The following is a 7468-nucleotide window of genomic DNA, read 5'->3' as shown; positions in this document are numbered from 1 at the left end:
ATTATTATTATTATTATTATTATTATTATTATTATTATTATTATTATTATTATTATTATTATTCCATTATTCCTGAAACTGTTTGGACAAGGTTTCTGTCCAACAGCGACGATAGTATACACCCCAATATATTTTGTTCAACACTAGCCTTGGATCAAGACTATCATAGATGTATTTTGCATATCGACGATTGTCTTGTGCTTTACCCCCCAATTGTCACTGGACATCCGCCCGTAAAGTACGCACAGTATTTCTCAGAACATATAAGATGCTTACCCGGTAGCCCCGGATGTTAACTCGTCATTCGGAATCTTTGTGCACTGTATTAGTCTGTATTTTTCAATAGATATGTGTTTCAATCCCGTCTGTGCCTGAACGCCAGTTCTTTCCCCCTCGTTTACTTCCTGTTTACATTGAGTGTAATACTGGCTTTCACCGGATGCGCCCCGTCACTACCGCCCATTTTGGAATAGGAATACAGGGAACTTCCGACAGAATCCGACACAGACGGGATTAAAACACATACTATTGAAAAATACCGGCTAATGCAGTGCACAGGGGTTCCTAATGTCGAGTTAACATCCGGGGCTACAGGGTCAGCCTCTTTATATGTTTTTTTTCTTTACATGTACGGAGAAGTACAGGCTTTCCGCATGTTTGTCCAGTGACAATTGGGGGTGAAGCCCAAGACTATCATAGATACGAAAGTAAAAGTCAGACTCGATAAAATACAGTCTTGATCCAAGGCTATTCAACACAATAGGTGGTAAAGCAGAATGTGACAGGTCTGCAATGGATGGCCAGTGAGGCGTGGACATCATATACAGGGCTCCAGACTCCTAACTTCATGCCGTACCTGAGAGGCACCCTGGGTATCGCCATCCGTCGAGGAGAGATACCAGGTCTCAAGGACTTCTTGTTAAAAATACATCCTGCCAATAACCCTGACAACAGCCATGAAAATAGTGTAGTGAGTATTTTGTTTCATTTAGTATTTAAACTGCAAATTCACACTGATGTCTGTTTTCAAACATTTACAAGGTTTATCTATGTATAAGTCTTTGTGTTTCTTCAGGTGAGGCAGTTTTGGGAGCACACATTTCGGTGTAAATTTGCACCCCTTCCGACAAATTGGGTGGATGCTGGTGGAAGGGTGTGTACTGGACAAGAGGACCTAGGAACAGCTGAAACTGCACTACTAGATGTGTCTAACCTCAGACCAGAGTATAATGTATACAAGGCTGTGTATGCTCTGGCCCATGCCCTCCATGACATGTTGCAATGTTTGCCAGGAAGAGGGCCTTTCATTGGGCACAGCTGTGCCAGTTTGCAGACAATACAACCATGGCAGGTCGGGTATACATTTACCTGTTAATGTTTCTAGTTGCAGTCTAATTTAAAATAGTAATGAAAATTAAAATATAACATTAGTGAAAAGATGTACGTAAAGTAATACTAATTGCATCGCAGGAAATGTTTTCTAGTTTATAAACACGACCTATCGCTAGAAAGGACAACACTTCCACACCTCCGTCAGAAATTTCCCACAGCGCACGCAGTCGCGATATCCAGATATTAATTTAACCATCTGTTCCAACAGTGCTGCTTTGGTTTTAGCTGGCTTTAGTGTACACTGCTTCAGTCAGTGCGAAACAGCACAGGCGATGGTGGGTGGGGTCTTGCTTCAAGAAAGTATGAAATGACATTATGTCTGTCCACCGTTTTTTCAGTTTGGGGACCCCAGCTGAACCGAACTGATGTTGGTAGTTCTGGTGTATGCAGCTACCTTAATAAGGGAGCATAAGGCAGTAGGGAGTCAGTAATAATGGAGAACAAGGCAGTCAAGAGTCAGTAATAAGGGGGCATACTGTAAGGCCGTAGGGAGTCATAATGAGTGAGCATAAGGCAGTAGTTTCAGTAATAAGGGAGCATATGGCAGTAGGGAGTCAGTAATAAGGGAGAATAAGGCAGTAGGGAGTCAGTAATAAGGGAGCATAAGGCAATAGGGTGTCAGCAATAACGGAATAATACTTGACACTGGGAGCAGTCTTGTTTTGTTTTTCCTAATTTTGTGTCTTCTGTCTTGTCTTGTCTTGTTTTGTTTTGTTTTGTGTCTTGTTTTTCCTAATTTTGTTCATCACCATTTCTAGCTTGTGCATTACCTGGAAAAGGTCAACTTCACCACATCATTTGGTGATGATGTATCATTTGATGAGAATGGTGATCCATTATCAATTTATGATGTCATGAACTGGGTGTGGCTCCCTGATGCAAGTACAAAGGTTCAGAATGTAGGTGTGGTTAAGAAGTTGGCCTCCGGAGATGAAGAACTCATCCTTGATGAACACAAAATCTTCTGGAGCTTGGAATCCGCAAAGTGACTTCAACTTTATAAAATAACTAATGTTGAGCTCATGATGTGAATGTAATTGAGTGTAGATTGAGTTTGGACGTTGTTTCTTTCCTCTGTAGCCTCCTTGGTCAGTGTGCAGTGAGAGCTGTTCCCCCGGAACCCGTTTGGCAAGAAGGAAAGGGGAACCTGTCTGCTGCTTTGACTGCATTGCTTGTTCTGAGGGAGAGATCAGCAATGAGACAGGTTGGTTTACATCACTAGTCCACAACTAGGGATATTCTCACCCAAACTATGTGCAGACTTGCGACAAGGGACTGCAAGTGCAACCAGAAAAGCTTACATTTGGGAAAAGTAATAAATCAGCTTCAATCATTTTCAGAACTACGTACCAACCCACTGAGAAGAAAAATGCATAAGAATGGCCACATATCTGTGTAGAAGTGTCCATCCGCCAGTTGGTCATTATGTCACTGTAGCACGCTGAGTGCTACTGTGGGTTTCTGCTGACACAATTGATGAGACTGTTTTGTAATTAAAGCCACACACACACATACATATATACCAAGGAGATGAATGGATGAGGACAGACAGACAGTACGAAGGACAGAGGTTTGAATAGTTATAGTAAGATGGTAGGATAGTAGAATATAGTATACTAGGATGTATAGCAATGTAAGTTATCTTTAGAATCTTCATGTCTATCTTTTGCATCTAGCTGTCTTTAGACTCTACAGACTGCACTAGTTGTCCAGAGGATTTCTGGTCCAGTCCCCAGCGTGACCACTGTGTCCCTAAGAGCCTGGAGTTCCTCTCCTACCATGAGCCCCTGGGTATCTCCTTGACAACCATCTCATTGCTAGGCACACTTATCTGTGCCATTGTCCTGGGAATCTTCGTCTCTCATCGAGACACACCCATGGTACGCGCCAACAACTCAGAACTCAGCTTCCAAATATTGCTATCACTCATACTATGTTTCTTGTGTTCACTTCTGTTCATTGGCCGTCCCAGGCTCTGGACTTGTCAGCTGAGGCATGCAGCATTTGGGATCAGCTTTGTGCTGTGTGTCTCATGTATCCTGGTAAAGACTATGGTGGTGTTGGCTGTGTTCAAGGCCTCCAAGCCTGGGGGTGCAGACATTATGAAGTGGTTTGGTGCTATGCAGCAGAGAGGAACAGTTCTGGCTCTTACTTCCATCCAGGCGATAATCTGCATAGCCTGGCTTGTGTCTGCCTCACCAACTCCTTATAAAAACACACAATACCACAGTGATAAGATAGTCTATGAGTGTGATGTGGGATCAACAGTTGGTTTTGCAGTATTATTGGGTTACATTGGTTTACTGGCACTCCTCAGCTTTGTCCTAGCATTCATGGCAAGGAATCTTCCAGACAACTTCAATGAAGCCAAGTTAATCACTTTCAGTATGCTGATCTTCTGTGCCGTGTGGATAGCCTTCATCCCAGCATATATCAGCTCTCCAGGCAAATATGCGGATGCAGTGGAGGTATTTGCTATTTTAGCATCTAGTTTTGGCATTTTGGTGGCACTATTTGGCCCAAAGTGTTATATAATCATATTGAAACCTGAGAGAAACACTAAGAAGGCCATCATGGGTCGAGGTGCTACCAAGATGTAGATGGTTAATCAGAAGTTCAATGATTACACATTTTCTGTATGTTTTATAACAATATATATATATATTTTATAACAATAGATTTGATTGCTGATACCTTGTTATTAATAGATTTGGTTTTATACATAATTCAACTTAAAGCAGTAATCAGTCAGATATGTAAATATCTATTATCTACAGTATCATAAAGAAATGTTGGTGAAATGTTCCCGTAAAGGCTATATTGGTGATTTATTTTTACTTTCAAAGGTTCCACCGTAAATACGTTTTTACCTAATTAGCTTAGCCGTTTTTGTTTTTACCCAAATCCCAACTTCATGAAGCTAAGGACGTACAAAACATTATTGTGTTTTTGTGCATTTTTTTATTCCCTCTTTCACACACAATCTGTAACAATCTGCCTATCTCAGTTGAACAATGGTGTCTAAAGTGAACATTGCTGTAAACTTGCCAACCTTTCATATTACTGGATGAAATCTATAAATCCTTAATTGTACTGGATCGTTTTAATGTTACAGATTAGTAATGTTAGGTACTGAACTGATCTTCTACCCAGGGGTCATAACTTCGGTATAGTTTTACATGTCAGTATTACTGTAAGGTGTATATTTTCATTGAAGGGAATATCCGTACACCGATCTCCATTGCTCCCACAATTACTTTATTCAAGAAAAAAACAACATCTAGTCAATCGGTGCAGGTTATTTTCTCATGGGACAAAAATGTCAAGAATCCTTCCCTTTATTGCATACATGCACATGCTGTAAATAGTAGCCGGAGGAACTCGACAATAATCATCGTCGAGTTCCAAGCCGGAGTGGCTTGGAAGCATAGAGCTATATCTTGGAAGGGAGGTGTGCAAAGAATTCTTATCATCGTAGTAGGCTAATATGCTGTGGACAGCAATTTAGTCAGAACCAAGTCGAGCACAAAAGACTATTTTGTTTTCCAGTCAGACTTTCCCAACTCTGCTGATCCTTCAGAAAATCCATCGTACTCCTACTGATAGCCGACAGGATTTCTTTCTTAATTTCCAAAACTTCAGGAATCCTTCCCTTTAGACCTGCCCCCTGTCCTCTGTCAATCTGTATTTAGTCAGCTTCAACAACACCATTTGTCTGTTTCAGTACTGTCTGTGTTTTGTTCCAGCCTGAACCAGCAACCCTTTATCAGTTTTTTCTTGGACTGTGAAGTCTTGACTGCCTGTTTAGTGGATCACCCGATTGCCTTGCCCTTGCCTGCTTTGTGTGTTTACCTCCTGGTATTGACCTTTGTTCTGCGTTTATTCTGCTTTTATTCTGAGTAAAGACTGCATTAACTTTATTCTGCCTCTTGCCTTCGCTTTTCTGCTATTTAGTCTTTTTGAAAATCCTGACAATAAAATGCTCACTACTCTATCCTGCCTGTCATCAGAGTTATTATTGATGTTCATTCTTTCACTACCCAGAAAATGCTGGTGCATTCCTCATGACATCTCAACTCCATGGGTGACAAATGGTGACGAATTCCCTTTTGATCTTTACTCTCTTACTCTTTCTAAGAGCTGTTTTCCTTTTCTTTCCTATTAATTCATGTCCTCACATTATGCATTTGAGTTTCGGGGACTTATAACTAACCTCAAACTGACTTTTGATCAGAAAGAGTTGGTACTGTTGCTGGCAAATGCTGTTGCCATAAATTGCATTAAAGGAGAATTCCGGACATTTTAAGTGTTATCTTTGATGTGTCGTTACTCACCTACCGACGTAAACAGTGGCATTGTTTATTCCCAGAGATTTCCCTGTCGTCATATTTTCAACACCCTCCGTTGTCATAATGGGAGCGCGTGTCATAGGTAAATTCGTCTATTATAACCGATGCAAAGTTATTTTTTTCTCTACTACTACTCATTGTGGTGTCTCATGATAGTAAAACATGCAGTGAAAGTTCCTGAGAGGCTACCGCTAATGACGAACGAGCTAACGCTAGTTGCTTGTTTCTCAACATGGCAACACCAAGTTGCCAGGTTCTGGGAGAGAAACAAGCAACTAGCGTTAGCTCGTTCGTCATTAGCGGTAGCCTCTCAGGAACTTTCACTGCATGTTTTACTATCATGAGACACCACAATGAGTAGTAGTAGAGAAAAAAATAACTTTGCATCGGTTATAATAGACGAATTTACCTATGACACGCGCTCCCATTATGACAACGGAGGGTGTTGAAAATATGACGACAGGGGAATCTCTTGAAATAAACAATGCCACTGTTTACGTCGGTAGGTGAGTAACGACACATCAAAGATAACACTTAAAATGTCCGGAATTCTCCTTTAAGACAGCGATCTGAAAAAAAAAATTATAATTTGTGCGCCAGCGGCTGATATCCTTGATATCCAAATGAATACTTAAAAAAGGCCTATTTGATTTGACCTGGAAGTAAAATATTGGTAACTATTATATTGAACAGAATCTGCACACCATCTTCAAAGCTCCCTGTTGAACTTTATTAGTCAGAGTACAATGTTTTTACCTATCCAAGGTCTTTGTAAGGTACAATGAAAAGGACATGTATGGGGTAGGTAGAGGAAGAAGTGGGCAGAGCTCACATCAGTTTAATAAATGACACCTGAGACATTAAAGAACCAATCACCAATTAAATAATCTGTCAGGTAAGCAATCAGTGTCAAGGTGAGCAATGCAGATACAAATGCCACTTAAGTGTTTAATAGTCAGGAAAGAAAAAAAAAAGAAAAGTGCCCTGTTAAAAATACATGTCCAGAATACACACAAACCATCTGAAATATATTACTAAACAGTAAAGAGGACCAGCAGATACAAAAAAAGAGGACCCGCCCCAAACGGTAATTATAGACGATGAAAAATAAAAAGACACAGTTTAAAAGCAGGGTTACAAGAACGGTTTGATGTCAAATTCCTCATTCAAACCATGAGGACCCATTGTATTGAGATAATAGATACAAAACGTCTCTCGTTGTAATAGCAGACGCTCATGATTGGCAACTTTGGGGGGCGTCTCCACCTTCTCAATGCTTATATCGTATCGAAAGGAACTAATAGTGCTGACCCATTCACCCCAAGAAAAAAAGAAATAAAAAAAGAAGAAAACAAAATTAATTTACTTTCACTTTTGTCATGGTGCTGTGAGGAGGGCGACGTGTCGGCAAACTTTTGGGCAGACCATTAGCTTCACACAAACCTTAAGTCAGAATGATGTGTTTGAACTGCATTTTGTGTTGAAGTTCGTTCAGATGTAGCTGACTGATCGTTTTTAATGCCTTTGTCAAAGCAGAATTAATTATTTGTTGCTAAATGGTGAGGACTTGTAAACTCTAGATATAACTCTTTAATTGTACACTGCGACACAAGCTTTACAATAGATCACTGACTGCAGTGTCATGGTTATTTCTCTTTCCTGGTGCAAATTTGATTCTGCGTTGATTACAATAGCCTAATTGATTTTACTACTACTGCTATGTCTTG

The 7468-nt window shown here is 40.3% G+C and overlaps 1 pseudogene across 1 annotated transcript in view; it reads left to right on the top strand.

The window, feature by feature from the left end:
• Positions 1–3992, top strand: part of LOC308093635 (extracellular calcium-sensing receptor-like) — a 20223-nt pseudogene extending 16231 nt beyond the window's left edge. The window contains exons 6-10 of the transcript in view: positions 764–970; positions 1076–1351; positions 2151–2377; positions 2473–2596; positions 3079–3992. The product of the transcript in view is annotated as an extracellular calcium-sensing receptor-like (transcript). The remainder of the gene's footprint in view (positions 1–763; positions 971–1075; positions 1352–2150; positions 2378–2472; positions 2597–3078) is intronic.
• Positions 3993–7468: the final 3476 nt, after the last annotated feature.

This window comes from Gymnoscopelus braueri (genome assembly GCF_963280865.1).
Source record: "Gymnoscopelus braueri genome assembly, chromosome: 10".
In the NCBI taxonomy this organism is placed as follows: domain Eukaryota; kingdom Metazoa; phylum Chordata; class Actinopteri; order Myctophiformes; family Myctophidae; genus Gymnoscopelus; species Gymnoscopelus braueri.
The sequence above is the reverse complement of the archived record's forward strand: the minus strand, read 5'-3'. Positions and strand labels throughout refer to the sequence as shown.